This window comes from Phaseolus vulgaris, chromosome 2 (genome assembly GCF_000499845.2).
Source record: "Phaseolus vulgaris cultivar G19833 chromosome 2, P. vulgaris v2.0, whole genome shotgun sequence".
Taxonomy (NCBI): Eukaryota; Viridiplantae; Streptophyta; class Magnoliopsida; order Fabales; family Fabaceae; genus Phaseolus; species Phaseolus vulgaris.
The window spans coordinates 31,090,793-31,110,953 of record NC_023758.2 but is presented as its reverse complement, the minus strand read 5'-3'; positions in this window follow the sequence as shown (position 1 = coordinate 31,110,953).

Below are 20,161 nucleotides of genomic sequence, written 5' to 3'. Positions count from 1 at the left end.
TCAAATTTATTTTATTCGTACAAATTTAACATCACGTCTCTTTTACAATCTCTGAATTGTTTCGAGTACCAAATAGAATACAAGAACAATGAATGAGAGAGGAACACCTTTCTTCTTCTCTAACTTCCCCTTTGATATCAAAGGGTGAGTTATGTTTTCATCTCTAGAAGATTAAATATAAAGAAGCAAAGGTTTGGTTTTGTTAGATTTCTGGGTGTACAGAATGTTAGGGAGTTGGAATATCATCTGAATACAATTTGGATTGGGAGCTGGAAACTGAATGCTAATAGACCTAAATATATCATAGCAGCAGAAACAAGAAAGGAGTGGAATGCAAAGCAAAAAGAGAAGGCATTAGAACCAGAGAAAGAAATTAAAAAAGTGTGGCGGGCAAAAGGAACAAACACGTATGCTAACACCGTTAAGTATGGTAATGGGAACAGAGCACAATCGCAGAACAGGGGTAGCTTACATGCTATTCACTTTAAAGCAGAAGAAACTCCCAGAGAATGGTTAAAAACTTGTCATATTGGAAGGGTATCGGACCTGAGCAAAATATCAGGTTTGAATGAAAGTTTTATTCTGGGCGGTCTTGGCTTTATAAAGGTTAAATTTCTGGGGGGGTTCCATGTGTTACTGAAGGGAGAAAATGAAATGACGATCAAAGAAGCCATAGAGGAGAACAAAGAATGGTTCGAAGAAATTTTTGACACAATCATTCCGTGGAATGAGCAATTTGTAGCGGTAGACAAACTGGTATGGGTGAGATGCAGAGGTTTACCTTTGAAACTATGGAATTATGATTGTTTCAAGCACATAGCTGCGTTATTGGGAACCCTCGTTGAGATTGATGAAGCAACTCTAGCATTGGAAGAGATGGAGTACGCAAGGTTTAGAATTAGAGTATCAGTGGGGTGCGAGGCGAAGATTACTAGCTATATGAACATCAATGACGTTTTGTATCAGGTTTCGGTGGAGGAAGAATACATAGTTCCAGATTATAAACTTTGTCAATGCCATTGGAGCGAAGAATCCGATGGTCTCGAAACTGAGGTTGACTCAATAGCGTCTAATGATTCTGTGCGATCGGGAAGCAGGGATTTCGAAGAAGTTAGAAAGGTCGATGAGGAGATTTCGAAGGTGGACGCGAGTTTGGCGTTGCCACCGACGGCACAAGGCTGCCGGAATTTAGGACCCAGCGCACTGGAAAGCTGTTGCAAACCCATCATGGCTAGAACCGTAGGCTCGGTCTCTACGCCTAGGTCAATCATAGGTAGTGATAACCTAGGTTCTGAAACCCCAACGACTCTTACTAGGGTTGACGTGGAAAAGTTTTGTGGGCCTTCAGAAACGGCCTAGTGTTTGGTGCGTTGTGAAAAGGAGGAAGGGAGGTGCAGTAATAAAAAACAAGTTGAGGTTTTTTCGAAAACAGGCCCAGATGCCCGTAAGGTGGTGCAGTTATCGAATGGGTTGCCTGGAAGCCCAATTAATTCAGAATGTTTCCTCAATCTTCACAAATCAGAAAAGAATGAACTCCCTGGGGCTGCCATTGACGTTGCACATCAGGTGGTTTCTGGCAACGGAAAAATCAACGCGCGTTCCAATATTTTGATCGAGGTTACGCATGGGTCAGCGACACCTACGTTCAGTGCTCCGATGCCGGCGGTAGTGGTGAAGGGGGGACGCAAGGTTTCCCGAAATCAATTTCGAGGGTGGAGGACTCTCTATGTGGGTCACAAACAGGGGAGGCACACCATTTTTCTCTCAAACAGAATTCAAAGGAGACGAGGCACCTAAACACGAACACCAATTTTCAATCTGGAAGGTGTTTAAGCAGAATAAGGGACACATATGCTCCGTTCGTAAAATCAACAAATAACGGGGATCATTTGGCTGCGGATGCTATGGTCAATCAAACAAAACAAGACTCAGAACCAGTCACATTTAATTCATCTTCTGTTGCAGATAAAAGAATTTTCTGGACGGGTGATTCAAGTAAAAACAGCAAGAGGGAAGAACGCAAGAATGTAAGGTCAGCTATATCTCATATTAGTAATTCTGTTTCTGATATGGCAATAAATAACTGTAATCGTTTGTTCTGGTTAAAACATGGTAGTCTAGAAACGATTCGAGTATGGGAATTGGGTAAACAGATAGGGGCTACATGTGGGGTTGAAGGAAATGTCATGATTAGCCTAGAAGAATTAGAAAAAAGGGACAGGAGTATGAAAATCCAAAGGGAGGTGAGGGAGGTTACGGGTTATCTATGAAAATTCTTACGTTAAATGTGAGAGGGTTTGGGAGTCCTGTGAAATGGAGGTATATCAAGGATTTGATCAGAAAGGAAGATGTTAGAATGTTGTGCTTGCAAGAAGTAAGATTGTCATCTTTTAGTTTAAATAATTGTTGTAAGTTATGGGGAGATAATGACATTGATTATTTTTATAGCAATCCAACTAACGGGTTAGGGGGTATTCTTACGATTTGGCATAAAAAGTTTTTTCAATGTTCCAATCATATCATCAACAGGAGGTTCATAGTGTTCTCCGGGTACTTTAAGGAGAAAAATATTCCTGTGGTTATTGTCAACGTATACTCTTCCTGCAATCTGCAAGAGAAAATACAAATGTGGGCCGACTTATTAGAGATTAGGCAAGGGGAACCGTGTAACTCTTGGTGCATTTTGGGGGATTTCAACTCTATAAGGAATGAAAGGGAGCGTAGGGGGATAAATAGTTCCAATGGTAATGGTTACAAGAAAGAATTACAAGAGTTTAATAGTTTCATTGATAATATGGAGTTGGTGGATATACCCTGTATTGGAAGAAAATATACTTGGTATAGACCTAATGGTAAAGCTAAAAGTAGGCTTGATAGATTTTTAATATCCTTTGAATGGTTACAACATTGACCAGGAAGTAAACAATATGTTTTAGATAGACAAGTATCTGACCACTGTGCTTTAGAGCTAAAATCAAATGTGGTGGATAGGGGTCCAAAACCTTTTAGGTTTCTTGACATATGGCAGGAAGATAAGGAGTTTAAAATTTTTATTAAAAGTAAATGGGATAGTTATTTGGTCCAGGGCAATGAAATCTTTGTGTTAAAAGAGACACTGAAGATGTTAAAGAGCGATCTGAAAGGATGGAATAAAGATGTATTCGGGCATGTTGACAAAATCAAACTCGAAATCTTGAGGAAAATACAAGAGTTAGATATGAGAGATGATGCAGATGGCTTGGATGAAAACAAGATTAGGGAAAGAAGAGAACTTTTGAGCCAACTACAAGACATAAATGAGAGGAACGAATCCTTATTACAACAAAAGTCAAGAGCCTTATGGATTAAACAGGGGGATTCAAACTCAAAATTTTTCCATGCTTCCATCAAATGGAGGAGGATGAGAAGTGAGATAAAAGGAGCACACTGTAATCTCTTTGGTATTTGGGTGGAAGAACCAAATAGGGTAAATGAGGTGGTCAAGGAGTTTTACAAGAATAAGATGTCGGCCATCGAAGATATTGGAGTTAGGTTGGACAATGTGGATTTTAAGGAGATTTCTGAATTTGATAATAGACTATTGACTGATCCATTCGAGGAAAAGGAAATAAAGGAAGCCATTTGGAATTGTGATAGTCATAAAAGCCCTGGACCTGATGGAGTAACTCTTAGTTTTATTAAAAATAACTAGTGTCTACTAGAAAAGGAAGTGTTGGGAGCAGTAAAATTCTTTCACAAAGAGGGGAAGATTCTGAAAGGCTGTAATGCCTCATTCTTAACTTTGATCCCGAAGTCTGAGAACCCTCAATCCCTTGAAGAATACAGACCTATATCACTCGTCGGTTGTCTTTATAAGATTTTGACAAAGGTTCTGTCTAATAGGATTAAAAAAGTAATTGAGAAGGTTATTGATGGTTCACAGTCAGCTTTTTTGTCCAATAGAGGTTTGTTAGATAGTGTTCTTGTTGTGGATGACTTGAAAAGGAGAAAGAAGAAGGGGGTGATTGTGAAACTTGATTTTGAGAAGGCATACGATTCGGTAAGTTGGGAGTTCTTATTTTATATGATGAGAAGACTAGGGTTTTGTGGAAAGTGGGTGCAGTGGATTAGAGCTTGCCTTGAATCGGCTACAGTCTCGGTTTTGGTAAATGGTAGCCCGACAAAAGAATTCAAACCAACTAGAGGTCTTAGACAGGGGGATCCTATGGCACCGTTTTTGTTTCTGATTGTCGCATAAGGTTTATCTGGGCTTGTAAAACAAGCGACAAGAAAAAAACTGTTATCAGGAATCAAAATAGGGGTTAAAAATGTGGAGGTGGATCTACTCCAATTTGCAGACGATACCCGCTTCTTATGTGAATCAAACGTGCAAAATATTAGGTGTATTAAGGCTATTTTAAGATGTTTTGAATTAAGTTCGGGCCTCAGGGTAAACTTCTTTAAGAGTAAGTTGGGCGCAATTGGAGTAGACAATTATGAGGTGAAATTATACTCTGAAATACTCAATTGTAGTATAATGGAGATACCTTTCTCATACTTAGGTTTAACTATAGGAGGTAACCCATCTAGCTGTTCCTTTTGGGAGCCTGTGGTATCAAAGATAAGGAAGAAACTTTCTGTATGGAAGGGGAGGAATCTGTCTTTCGCGGGAAGAGTGTGCCTTATAAAATCAGTTATCAACGCTATACCACTATTCTACCTATCCTTTTTTAAAGCACCAATTGGAGTGTGCAAAGAGATTACAAAATTACAGAGGAAGTTTTTGTGGGGGTGGGGTACAGAAGGGAGGAAAATTGCTTGGACTAGTTGGGATAATATTTGTAAAGAGAAAGAGGTGGGAGGTCTTGGTATTAGGCGTATTGAGCATTTCAATAAGGCACTTTTGGCCAAATGGCTATGGAGACTGGGTTCAACAGAATATGGTCTTTGGAAGGAGGTATTGGAATCAAAGTATTGTTTGAGGTGGTTGTCAAATTCATATGCACCGAAACAAAATAGATTTACATCTAGATGGTGGTTAGATTTATTCAAAGCTAGTATTTCAGACCAAGGAGTTAATTGGTTCAATCAGAATATGGTCTGGAAAGTTGGGTCAGGGACGAAGATCAAATTCTGGGAAGACGAATGGCTAACCAATGGTCAACTCAGAGTAAAATATGAAAGAATATACAATAACTCGAGCTTAAAGACAAGACTATAGATAATTTTGGTAGTTGGAATGCAGTTGGGTGGGAGTGGAATTTCAGTTGAAGAAGAGACTGGTTTGAATGGGAAAAATCTATGGTAGAGGAGTTCATGTCAATAATATCATAGGTGTTACTACAACCTGACAAAGAGGACTCAAGGATATGGATTGATCCTCCATCTTATACTTTTTCAGTAAAATCCGCTTATAATAAGTTAACTTACCACGAGTGTGAGGGGGTTTCCGTGTTTGGTTCGCTTTGGAATTTAAAGGTTATGCCATCGACCACGTTTTTTGTGTGGAGGGCTTTCTCGAATAGGTTAGCAACAAAACAGAATCTGCACAAAAAGGGAGTGTTTTTAGGAGATACTTTATGTGCTTTATGTGGAACCGAAGAGGAGACTACAACACACATCCTTCTTTCTTGTAGGGAATCAAGTAAAGTTTGGAACATGTGTTTTAGATGGTTGGGAATTAGTTCTGTGAATCACAAAGAATTGATTTTTCATTTTGAACAATTCTATTGTATGTGCTCTAACAAAGAGGGCAATAGATTATGGAAAAGCCTTTGGGTCTCCATAGTATGGAGCATTTGGAAGCATAGAAACAGGGTTATCTTTAAACAAGAAAAGGTAGACGCATTGGAGATTTTCACTATGGCGCAAGTCCAATCTTGGGTTTGGTTGAAACACAAAGTAAAGAAAGTTATCTTTTCCTTCTCTGATTGGATATTATCACCATTAACCTGTGTCAACATGGTAAGTAGGTAAGGGTTTAAAAGTGTTTTTATTTTTTCATATGTTGATGTATGTATTTTACAGGAGCTATCTTAACCATATTCATATTATGAATGACTGGTTTGGGTGTGGTAGTAAATATGCTATATTTCTTTCAAGAGCATGTTTTTGGACTTTGTTTTGCTTGTTTAAGCCTGTTTGAGAGGTGGGAAAGGTGGTGTTGATGTGCAGGTATAGCTGAAGGGGAGCAAATTATTAATTTAAAAAGAAGATGGAAGTGTGAAAATATGGTGGTTTGAAGATGTTGTTGTTTCACGAAGGTGGAGATTTTAACATGCTTTATATCACTCTGGAGCTAGATAAAACCAAGAATATCTTTGGTGGTTTTGCTGCTACCAATGGTGATGTTCAAACAGGTGGTATGATTGGTCTTGGTTTTACTGGTGTTTGCTGATGGAGTTGGCTGCTGCACAAAGCATGATTTGTTAGAGTTTGTAGTAAATTACTTTTGGCTTTAGAATGCAAGTGGTTTTGTTGCTACCGATGGTGATGCTCAAATAGGTGGTATGCTTGGTCTGGGTTTTATTGGAGTTTGCTGCTGCACAAAGCATGATTTGTTAGAGTTTGTAGTAAATTTCTTTTTGGCTTTAGTATGCAAGTTATAGCAGCTGGAGTGTAAAGATTTTTGGGATATTGTATTAGAGTTTACCTATTTTGTTGTCATGACTAGATTGTGTTTAGAAGCATAAGACCTTGTAAGGGGTTTTAAACATGTTTTTTACTTGATGCAGTAAGGGGTATGTTTTGTACAGACATCTTAGCCCAGCTTGAATAGGTTTGTATAAGGGTTGGGACACCCCTAAAGAGTCCCATTTATTTTATTTCTTTAATTCTTTGCCGAAAAAAAAACGTCTCTTTTACAAAAGGCAAATACACTACAAGAAAAACATGAAATAGAAATCAATTTTAGAAAAAAAATTAGTTTCTATTATTGTTAAATAGTTTCTAAATTGGTATCTAATTAGCAACCAAGGTTTTAACTACCAATTATTTAGTTACTAAATTTGGTAGCAAAAATCTTGGTTGCTAATTAGATACCAATTTAGAAATCATTTAACAATAATAAAAACTAATTTAAAAACCAAAAATTTTCTAGTCTCCAAAATGGTCTATAATTTAGTTACTATAACAACTAATTATTTTTTGTCACTAAAAATTAGTTTCTATTTTATGATTTTCTTGATATTTGCAATTTATAAGTTTCACGTTTTGTTATAGTTTCTAGAACTAGATGATCATTTTTTGTAAAAAAAAAAAGAAGTAAAAAAGTTAGACTAAAATTCTACTACTCATCATGCAAAATTGCAAATACGGTAAGTTTTTGTGTTGACAAATATTAGTCAGAAATGTGGAAGTAAAAGTTAAACTTGTATTAGACTTGATTTTGATGCAGATGTAATATGAATATAAAAAAATTTAATACATCTTAGTGATTTTTTATTGGTTACTCGTTAATCATTTTTTTTTAAAAGGGTTAAAGTATTTTTATATAAAATTTTTTATGTTAGACATTACTATGTAAAATCTCAGACTAACACTTCAAGTAACAACAATCATCAACAATGAAAAAAGTATGTAGACTATACTTATTTATAAAGAAATATAAGAACAGACTAGATGAAAGCTTATTATACCAATGAAATAATTATCTATGAATAAATCATAAATTAGCAACTTATCATCACACGCATTATCTTCACGAAAGATATGAGTAATCCGAAACCTAATTTTCCCATAGTAATTAAGATAAGTATTTCATTGATTACGAAACATCTACAAAATATTAGTCTTAGCAGTAAACGCAGCACAAACCAAACTTTAATTTACTTTCTTTAATTTTGTTCATTTTTACCAATAAAAAATTCAAAAAATACATTCTAGCGTCAAAATTAAAAAAAAAATATTGACATCTATGGACACTACGTCTCTAACCACTTAAATCATCTCAATCTTAATTGCCTCCACAACTTGAGTTTCTTACTTATGTTTAAGTTCACTTATCTAAAATTGTGACATTTTAAAAGTATAAATCTGAATAAATAGTATAGTTAAAGTCAAATAAAATGAAGAGAAAAATCAAATATTTATTGAAGTGTCACCTTTGACACCTCAACTTATTACAATTTAGTAAATTCTTCAGGATGTGATGAATAACTTACTACATTTCTTTCTGATATTAGGATCTTATATTCAAATGTTAAGTGATACTTAGAAAAAATAAATAAGAAGCAGTGTAATAATTAACATTTAAAAAAAATAAGAAAAATATTAAGTATATCAATCGTATGTCTTAAATGATTCAGACATTTGCTTTCCCAAAATATAATTAACATTCAATGGATTTAAGCTAACAGAAGAAAAAATAGGAAACTGTGCTTCTCTTAAATTTAGAGCAGGAATAATATTTGTTCTAACAGTATTTGTTTTTGCTGTGAAAGAAGCTTGTTAATTATATGCTAAATTTACTTTTCGCAATGTTCCACGTTTGATTAACTTAGAAGATTCTCAATGTAAGTTTATTTACCTTCTAATATTTAATTTTAATGGTATTTTAATATTTTAATCTTATTACTAGCTATACAATATTGATTTCTTATTGAACTTTGTCCATAAATTTTTATTTCATAGTTTTTATAAACTTTTTCTCCTATAGTAATAGTAATAAATACTACACATGAAATTTGATAAAATTTAATTTTTATCCTCATATCACATAATAATCTAGTTAATTTTGAGTCATGAAATGATACATATGTACTATTTTCTGCAAGTAAGTGTATTAATATATTTTTCCAATGCATTCAAGAACAAAATGATAGATTTAGCTTTTCCTAATGTATGTCATTCACTTCCTATTAAGTCAACAAAAAATAAAACAATCTTAATAAGTAGCATAGATGTTGTACCACATAAAATAATATTGATTGCATGAATAATAATAGTTCTTTAACATATGGTATCTTAAGTATGAATTACATTAATAAACACTTAAAAATTATTTCAATTTTTTCAAAGCATTTGCATACCAAGATATAAAAAAATGAAAAAATGGGTGGTCCGATATTTAATGTTAATGAGTTTTATTTTCCACTCACTCTGATACCATATTACAAAGTGGACTTTAAGCCTAACTCAACCCCATAAAACCGGCTCATACAGTTGAGGTTTCCACCCACTTATATACAATGAAAAGCTCTAATCTCTAGTCGATGTGGGATCTCCAACACTCTCTCCCTTCGCCTTTGCCTTCGCTACGTGGCATATTCTCTTCTATCGCTTCCATCTTTCTTTTCTATTTATTTCTTCATTTTATTTTATTATTTCAGCTCCATCTTCATCGTATTGCGTGTTCAAAGCTCCAACTCATTCTTTGTACGTATTTTGTCCGACGAAGGATCGATTTTAACTGTTGAAAGGTAAATTTAAATGAAAGTCTCAGTTTTGATCTGGATTTGAATGAGTTGTTTATCATTGTTGTTGCGGTTTTGTTGCGATTTATATTTTACTCTGGTTTGAAAATTTATAGTTGAATGAGCTGTTGGTTTAGTTTGGAAATTTCTGTTTATGCTTACTGGGTAATTCACATGGTGCTTTGATTTGGTTTGAGAAATTTTGTGGACATTGAATATGTTAGTTTTGTGAGGGAGAGAATTTTTTGATTTTCTCATAAAGAATGTATTCAAGTAATGATAAATTTATTGAATCAAATATGAACAAAATAGAAGAAGAAGAAGAAAAAAAAAAAACCTAATAAACTCTGGTTAAAATTGCTATGGTGAAGAAGTTAAGTCGATGATATCATCTAATTAATCTTTGCTAAATTAATTCACAATAAATGGATTTCTAAATATATAATCATGTAAAAATATGTTTAAATAAAATTTATTATATAAATAATTTTTATTTCTTTAAATGAAAATACATTATTATATAATAATTATAGATTTTTCAAAATACTTAAATTCTCATTACAAATTTAGTACTGGATCTAGTTCTTTTTATTTTAACAAATTATTTTGTTTAAAAGAAATTAAAATCTGGTGGTTGTATAAAATAAACAGGCGTGGCAGATAGCCAAAATGATGGGCCAGTTGAATAGGCCCAGTTTTTAAAACTGCATATACAATAACGCAACTTCTTCCTGCACCTCTACAAATTTCTTCCTACACCCCATAATTTTCGGAGAAGACTTTTTTGCCCCTTTAAAAAATGAAATCTGGATTATTCTTTCCGAAATATTTCTCGACATGTTTTATAATTCAATCCGAAAGTAAAAAAAAATCTGTGTTCCTGATTTTTTGTCTTCCAGATTTTTATTCTGAAAATATCATTTACTTACGCAACCATTATTCTGGAAACATAAAAAAATATAAAGGGTAATTTCGGTATTTTTGAAGAATTCAGGGAGCAGGAAGAAAAATGTAGAGGTGCAAGAAGAAACACCCATATAATAAGCGCAGATAGAAAAAAACTGGGCAGCATAATAGACACAGGCTTTTCAAAACATGGTGAAGATATATGATGCAAATTAATAAAGTACTGGGGTTGGGAATATGAAAGAGAGGGGGCCTAAAAAGTATTTGTACTATCTTGTAATAATTATAGATTTTTCAAAATAATTACATTCTCATTAAAAATTTAATACTGGATCTAGTTTTAACAAATTACTTTGTTTGAAATATTTATTACACAAATACATACATACATACATACATACATACATATATATATATATATATATATAAATAGAAATTAAAAGCTGATAGGTGTATAAAATAAAAGGGGTGGCAGATACCAAACGTAATGGACAGTTGAATGAGCGCAGGATTTAAAACTAAGTGCATTTATAATAAGCTTGGTGCAGATAGAAAAATGTTGGGCAGCAGAACGGGCCCATGTTTTTTAAAATATTTATTCAAATTTATAAATAAATATAAATCCTAAATTATTTAATGTCCTACTTAAATCAAATTTTAAAATAAATAAAATTCCTAAGTTATTCAAATTTTTTAAAAAATACAATTCCTAAATTATTTAGTGTTCTACTTATATAAAGTATAAGTAATAAATAAAATTCTTAAATTATTCAAAATCTTAAATAAATACAAATTTTGTCTTAAATAAAAATATGAAATAAATAAAATTTCTAAAATTTCTAAATAAACACAAATTTTAAATTAATTAATGTTCTACTTAAATAAAAATATGAAATAAATAACATTTTTAAATTTTTTAAAATTTTAAATAAATATAAATTCTAAATTCTTTAATGGTCTTACTCAAACAAAAATCTAAAATAAATAAATTCTTAAATTATTCAAAATCTTAAATAAATACAAATCCTAAATTATTAATGTCTAACTTAAATAAAAATATGAAATAAATAAAAATTCTAAATTATTCAAACTTCTAAATAAATACAAATCTTAAATTATTTAATGTTTTTCATAAATAAATTTTTTAAATGATTCAAAACTTTAAATAAATATAAATCCTAAAGTATTTAATGTCTTACACTCTCACTCTTCTCTCCAATGGCCTCAAAGTTACAAGTAAAAACTTCTCCTTTGCCGCCTACTACTTTTTTGTTTAAATATTTTGGTATTACTTTTTCTTTTGTTTTTGTTGCCTTCAATTATGGTATGTGTATTGTCCCGTACTTGCTAGGTGTATGACCGACCATACATCCCCCTAGGAAGAGCATGAGCTTGACCATACATTCAGGCTGAGCCTAATGGACCTCATCTTTAGGCCCTGCAACAGTAGTAGTGGTAGAGTCAGCACTATGTAACATAGCTCTCTCTCACCTACCACAAATGTCCGCTTAATATCCCCAATTACATCTCATAAATGCGATAATTACCTGCACGACATTCCTGGTTATATCACATAAATGCTCTAATTTATTTGCCTAATATCCCTTATTATATTAGATAAATGCTCCGATTATATTACATGATATTCAAATTTTATGTAAAGTTACCATAATATGACACATTGATATCTAGAGGAACCAGAGTAAAGAATCCAAACCCATGAAGGCTTATAAATAGACAACCACCACAGGGAGTATCTCAACTTTCATCTTTGCAATATATTTTACTATTTACACAATATTTTATGCTCTCACTGACTTGAGCGTCGGAATGTAATTGCAAGTGGAGCCCCCCTCTCGTCCCCAGAAGTTGGACTACCACAGCCTGGAAGAGAAGCTGGACTATCACAGCCTGGAAGGAAAGTGTCAGCGCTTCATCCAGTTGCCAACCGAACACCAGGAGCAAATCCGAGAAGAGCTCATCCATACTATGACTGACTTCGAGCAGGCGAGAACAATATACAATATTGTTGCTAATAAGAGTCTTTTCGAAATTTTAATTTGTTATTTATGTGTATGGAATCGAAGTTTTTTTATCAACGGTAAAATAAAATATGTATAGCATACATACAAATAAAGATTAAGGTGATTCATGGTAGAACTTGAACCTGTAACCAGTACCATCAACTCATTAGATTACGCCACTTACCCTAACATAAAATTAATCATACATAAACAACTTCCAACTACTTTCATCAAATTATCTTGGTATAGTCTCTCTTAATTTACATTTAAAAAAATGTTTGGGTTAATTGCATATCATTTTCACAAGGCTATGCTTATATTTGTTGGACTAACACCATAATACCTTAAGCCTCTTATGTGCTAAGTCATACTTTAACATAATTGTAATAATGTTTGCCACAAAATGCATTTGGTTCAAAGGTTGCAATATGAGATCTTTTTGGTCTCTTGGCACTACTTCATTAGTTTCAGTGAAGAGAACATTTTTCAAACCCATTCACTAAATATCCTTTTTGCCTCAAACTAGTGTTTCGTGAATTGGATAATTGGAGATGGATTGATCAATACAATAATAATTATAGTTTGATTTTTCGTAACTATACACAAATATACTTTGTTGATGCACCCATTAGCTAGAAGTCTTGAGGGGTTGTTACCAGATAGATCCTCAATACTACATTTACGAGACCTAGTTCTTAAATATGTCATTATTTTATTTTGACTACTTAGCATATTTTTTACTCCAAATTTCAAGAAGAAATACAACTGCATGTTTTTTTCATATTGGATAATCAATATTTACCCCTTGCTGTGTTTGGATTGAGGAGGAGATTTGTGGGGAGGGAAGGAAGTGAATTTGTGAGGATTAGAGAAGATGTGTGAAGATATGTGAGGTTGTTTGGATTGAGGGATGATAGAGTGGATTTGTGAGGATAGTTTATTGTAAGTTTACAAATTTATCCTTGTTATTAAAAAATATTTGAATAATGAATTATTATTTTTTTTGTGTATAGGTTTGAATTAATTAATTTTTTCTAATATAATATTTATAATTACCTATATTTTTTAATAAAAAAATTAAAAATATAATAGAAAATATTTTTGTGTTAAATTGAAATAAAATTTTATGAAAATAATATTTATTATTGTATTCATTTATTATTTTATATAACTATATATAATTTGTTAATATTATAATTTTTTTATTTTCATTATTTATAATTGTATGTTGTTATTAATAATATAATTAAATATTTTTGAAATTATAAATAAATTTATGTAATATTTAATTTTGTATATTGTAATAAAATGCATACAAAAGGGTATTTTGCTCAAATACAACAATCCTACATAAATCTCCACAAATCTCTTCATTATATGAAGAATGAAAAAAAACCTTCCACCCTCTCCCCCATCCACTCTCCCACTCTCAAAACCATAAATACAAACAAAAAAAAAAACTCACTCCTTATTTGGTTTGAGAAATTGTCTGGAGATTGAATATGTTAGTTTCTTGAGAGAGAATTTTTTTATTTTCTCATAAAGAACTATGTATTCTATGTATTCAAGTAATGTTAAATTTATTGAATCAAATATGAACAAAATAGAAGAAGAAGAAAACCAAAAACCTAATAATCTATGGTTGAAATTGTTATGGTGGAGAGGTTAAGTCGATGGTATCATCTAATTAATCTTTGGTAAATTAGTTCACAATAAATGGATTTCTAAATATAAAATCACGTAAAAAAATATTTAAATAAAATTTGTTATATAAATAAAAGTCTAAAATAAATAAAATTACTAAAATTATAAATCTGAAATAAATTAAATTTATAAGTTTTTCAAAATTCTAAATAAATATAAATTCTAAATTATTTAATGTCCTACTTAAATAAAAGTCTAAAATAAATAAAATTCCTAAATTATCTTAAATAAATACAAATCCTAAAATATTTAATGTCTTACTTAAATAAAAATATGAAATAAATAAAATTTATTAATTATTAATTTTTAAATAAATGCAAATCCTAAATTATTTAATGTTCTCCTTTTAGTCTGAAATAAATACAATTCTTAAATAATTAAAAACTCTAAATAAATACAAACTCTAAATTATTTAATTATCTATTTAAATAAAAAAATTAAAATTATTCAATTAAATAAACACAAATCCAAGGTTATTTGTTATATATTTGCAGCAACAAATGGTTAGTAACGGCTGAAAACTTGTTTCCTCACTCATCGTTTAGTTTGGGATAGAGTTGGAGCAATGGTTAGTAACGGCAACAAGAAGGAGAAAGACCTTGAGCTTTTCTTTGAAGATGATATAAACGAAGATGCACAGTTTATTGAAAGTGGGAAGTTAGAGAGTGAGAGTGGTAGCAGTGATGAGGAGGAAGAAATTCATACAACCCACTCTCACTCTTTCACTTCTCTCCAATGGCCTCAAAGTTACAAGTAAATACTTCTTCTTTGTCTACTACTTTTTGTTTAAATCCTTTGCTATTATTACTTTTTGTTTTGTTTTTGTTGCCTTCAGTTATGGTATGCAATATTGTTTTTTTTAGGATTTTTTGAAATTTTAATTTGTTTATCAAAGTTTTTTTTTATCAAACAGTAAAATCTGTATAACATATATACAAATAAAGATTAGGGTGATTAAACATAGAAGTTGAACCTATAACTAGTACCATCAACTAATTAGATTACACACTTATCCTAACATAAAATTAATCATACCTAAACAATTTTGTATTACTTTCTTCAAATTATCTTAATATAGTCTCTCATAATTTACTCTTCAAAAAATGTTTGGGTTAATTGGAGATATTTTCACAAGGCTATGCTTACATTTGTTGAACTAACACCATAAGACCTTAAATCTCTTATGTGCTAAGACATACTTTAACATAATTGTAATAGTATTTACTCTGAAGAATGTTCAGGTTGGATCTTTCATAAATAACACTCACAGTCATGATAATTTATTTGTTAATTGCACTTTCCATTATACATCTGCACTAAATCAGAACTAAGAATTTATTTGTTAATTGCACTTTCCATTATACATCTGCACTAAATCAGAACTAAGAAGCTTAGTTTTATCAAAATTCATAGTCTAATATCAACATAATTTTTGTTTGAGTAATGATATTGACAACTCACAATTTTTATACAATTACATTACTCTTAATACTATTATTTTAATATTTTTTTTCATATAATTTAATTACAAATTTATCTTTCCCATCAATAAAAAAATTATATAAAATTCTTCAAACTATCATTTTCCTTCTTGCTTACACCACTCTCAATATTTTCTATATACTTATATAGGATGCCAAATACATGCATAAGCTTATAGGATGCCCACCACCAATAGTGCCTCTAAGGCCTAATAGCAATTTATATATTGTACCATTGGATTCTGCTGAGGAATCCATTATGTTAGGAAATGTATTACCCTTACCCTCTTTTACCTGTAACCCACCTCCCTTTGAATAACTTCTAGTGCTTGCTTTGATTCTCTTCTCATCAAATGACCCATGGTTAGGGATCACAAGAGGAGACAACAAATGTGGCTTTCATTATATCATTTATATTTTTAAAATAAAAATTCTTCCGTATAAATTTGTTATCATATTCTCATCCACATTAGGGAAATGGATATACCTATATCTTTGTAACCATCTTTTATTTTTTTAAATATTAATTAAATACTTTTATATAAAAAAATAAAAATCATAACTAAGGAAATCAAATGTTCAATGTAAAAAAGATGCAGATTTCCTTTTTTTTAATATCAAATATAAAAAATAAAATTATAATTATATAAATATCAAATAAAAATATTAAATTAATAATTAGATAAAGATCAACTAATTATAAAAAAAAAGTAAAACTGATGCAATGTATGATATAAAAATAAGTTACCAAACTAAAATCATTTTTGTTTACATATTACAACTCTTAAACAACTACATTAGTATTTAAGTGAGAGTATTCAATAAGTTCCACAAACATTATGCATCACAGGACAATCTTAAGTTTTTAAGTGACTTTATCTTTGTCTCTAACCTTAAGTATTATTAAGAAGAGAAGATTAATTGACATTTTTCTTGTTCAAACCTCATAGTCATAACGTGAACGATACTAAAGAGTTTCAATGTATTATAAATATTACCATTTTCGTCCATTATACTATAACAACAATTTTACGTTTAATAATTGTTATAACTTAGTTGAATGTCCAAATTCAACTTAACAAGAGCTAATTCAATAAATACCTTTTTTTCTAAATAAGTATTACATAGAGAAAATTCACGATACAATTTAAATTTCACACATTTAAAATTAAATTTTAATTCAATAGATTCAACTTAAATTATTTTTTCTTATCTGAAGGAAATGTGGTACCAGCAAAACTATTAATTTCCATTTTTTAGAGATCCTAATTATATTACTAAAACTCCAAAAGTTTTAATCTGAGATCAAAAATATGTTCAGACTATCTTAATATATTGATTGCTACTTTCATAGGGATTTAATAATTTAATATGTTTAAAGTACAAATAACCTCATAATTTAAATTTCTAAAGAAGGGATAGAAAGAATATTGAAAAAAAAGGATAAAAAGGTGAAATTTAAAATAAAATAAAATATCAACTCTTATAACTTATTTATAGACTTTATTTTTATAAATTTTATACTTCTAAAGAAAATGCATACTTACATTAATTGTCAGATATGATTAATGAATTGACTGTCAAATATATTCTTATATTTTTAATACTTACATTCAGTGGGCATGTTGCTTCTATTTTTAATATATTCTTATATAACATTAAAAAAACTATAAATTTGTTTCTATGGTTGGATGAGTGAAAGAGTGATTTAAGCTTTTTTTCCTCAATCAATGTAAATTTAGTATACTTTACTTTAATTAATTTTTTCTAAAAAATAATTTATAACTAAACCATCACTCTTACATTATTTTTATAAATATTTAAATATTATTATTTTTACTTCTAAATATATAAAATTGTCTCCCTTATACAAATTTATTACACTTTTTTTTTAAATTTTCTATAAAAATATAATAATTTGTATTAGATAATCATTTTTACATGGAAAATCAATATTAGAATGAGTAATTGAAGGAAGCTTTTAAAAATAAAAATATTTTTGATGATTATTCTAATTAAAAATATATTTTAAAATCTTTTAAAATATTATATCATTAGGTTAATTTTCTTAAAGAATATGTCACATCAATTGGGTTAACATAAAAGGAGAAAATATATTGCTCATAACTACGTTTTACAATTATAACTCTAACTGTTTAATTAAAAACCTGTCTAAGTAACAACAAAATAGATCATTTAAATTTTGATAAATTAGTAAAAAAAAAAAAGAAAAAGAGTGAAATGTGTGATTCAAATCATATTATTAAATAAATTTTAAAATTATTTCATTTTAAATATTTAAAATACTAAAATTGTGATAGTTGTAAAAACTATTTTATATTACACATTGGAGAACTTAACATGCATCACTATACATCCTTTCTATAGCATTAGTAGTAACTTTATGTTTATCAGAATAATAGGTATCAGATTTCACTTTGATAAGGAGAATTGTAAAGCATACTTTTATATAAAAAAAAAACTTACGTAAAGATTTATTATGCGCAGTCTTGTTATTAAAAGTAGACTTTAAGCTCCATAAAACCAACTCATGGAGTGAGGTTTGCACCCACTTATATACAATGAAATACTCTAATATCTAGTCGATGTGGGATCTCCAACACCCCCCCTCACGCCGAGCATGACAGCTTGTGTCTGGGATAACATATTATGGGTGGTCCGTAGTCCGATAAAGGCCCGATAGCGGGCGACCTGATAAACCTAACAAACATTCGCTAGGATAGACTTTAATTGACTCTGATACCATATTACAAAGTGGACTTTAAGCCTAACTCAACCCCATAAAATCGACTCATGGGGTGAGGTTTGCACCCACTTATATACAATGAAATACTCTAATCTCTAGCCGATGTGGGATCTCTAACACTTGTCATGATAATAATGTTGATTAGTCTCTTATTAATTTCCTTGTTTTCTTCTTATGACAGAGAGACTACAAATTCTTACACACTTCCAGCAACTCCAAATTTTGATTCAATTCTACGAGTACCAAGTATTATATTTTCCAATTTTGAAAATCGTTCAAAACATAGCATACAAATAGATGGAAAAACTCCTTTCCTCTCTAGTCCTGAAGTCCCTACACAATCAACATCACTGAAGGAAAATGCAGCGCAAGAGCATTTAGTAGGCGAATTGCCCATTAGTCGTGGGTGCAGCTTAATTCAAACAATTTTCAATGGTATGTTATTTCATAGCAAACACTTGCACCTAACTGAACTATCCACAGTTTTTATTGCAATCTGGTCATTTTCTGAGGTGATAACGTATTTTACATTTGGCAAATGGCAACAACTAATGTGATGGTTGGAGTTGGCATTCTCTCAACACCTTATACATTGAAAGAAGCTGGTTGGATGAGCATGGTGTTGATGATTCTTTTTGCTATCATTTGTTGCTATACAACTACCCTTATGAGATATTGCTTTGAAAGCAGAGAAGGAATCAATAGCTACCCAGATATAGGAGAAGCTGCATTTGGAAAATATGGTCGTATTTTCGTATCAGTGAGTTATCTACATATTTATTTAAATTATTTGAAAATCCTTGTGCAGTGCTTGTTACTCCATAGATAAATCTTTTCTGGGATTTATTTCTGTTTCTTATTAATTGTGAGGCTTAAATTCCTCCATTCTAAATTGGATTTCTTTGAACCTCAAAGTCAATCTATTTGATTCCGACTAGATGATTGTTTTTATTCAGTTTTGTACCATGGTTTTATCTAGTTTTGGTCATTTTTCTTTTTTATCTCTTAAAGTTTAATTTAGGATCCTAAGAAATGCTTCTCAAGATTATTCACTGTTTATCTTTATCTGTTGTATAATACAAACTCATGTCACAGAATGCTGAGATGTAACTTTTTCACTTAAATACTAACCAATATATACTTATGGAATTATTGCAGATCATCCTGTACACAGAATTATATGTAAGTTTTGCAACCATTTCTTATGTTTGTTTTAATGTATTTATAACACATCTTTTTGTGAGTGTAGTCATGTTGTGTAGAATTCATCACCTTGGAAGGAGACAACCTCACCATACTATTTCCAGGAACATCATTAGATTTGGGTAGTTTCCAATTAGATTCAGTGCACTTGTTTGGAATTTTTGCTGCACTTACTTTTTTCCCAATTGTTTTGTTGAAGGATTTTCGTATAATCTCTGCATTGTCAGGTACTCCAAAGTGTAAAGGACATTTCCTTTGTTTTCAATTTTACAAATTAACATTTCCTTAACGAAATTTTTGTTATGATTTGCAGCTGGAAGGGTTTTTGCAACATTATTGATTGTTGTCTGTGTGTTTTGTGTTGGGATAATGGATGGTGTTGGATTCCATCATAACACTAAATTGGTAAAATGGAGTGGCATTCCATTAGCTATTGGCATCCACGGGTTTTGCTTTGCAGGCCATTCAGTTTTTCCAAATATCTACCAATCTATGGCTGACAAAACACAATTTACTAAAGCATTAATAGTATGGTATGCTATCTCCTTTATTTTGTCTGTAACAGGAAAAATATTTTTGATTAATTATTTTTTAATATCAAATTCTTAAACTCATTTGTTCGCACACAATTTTGTATTGTCTGTTGCAATATATGGAGGTGTTGCCATCATGGGATTCCTTGCT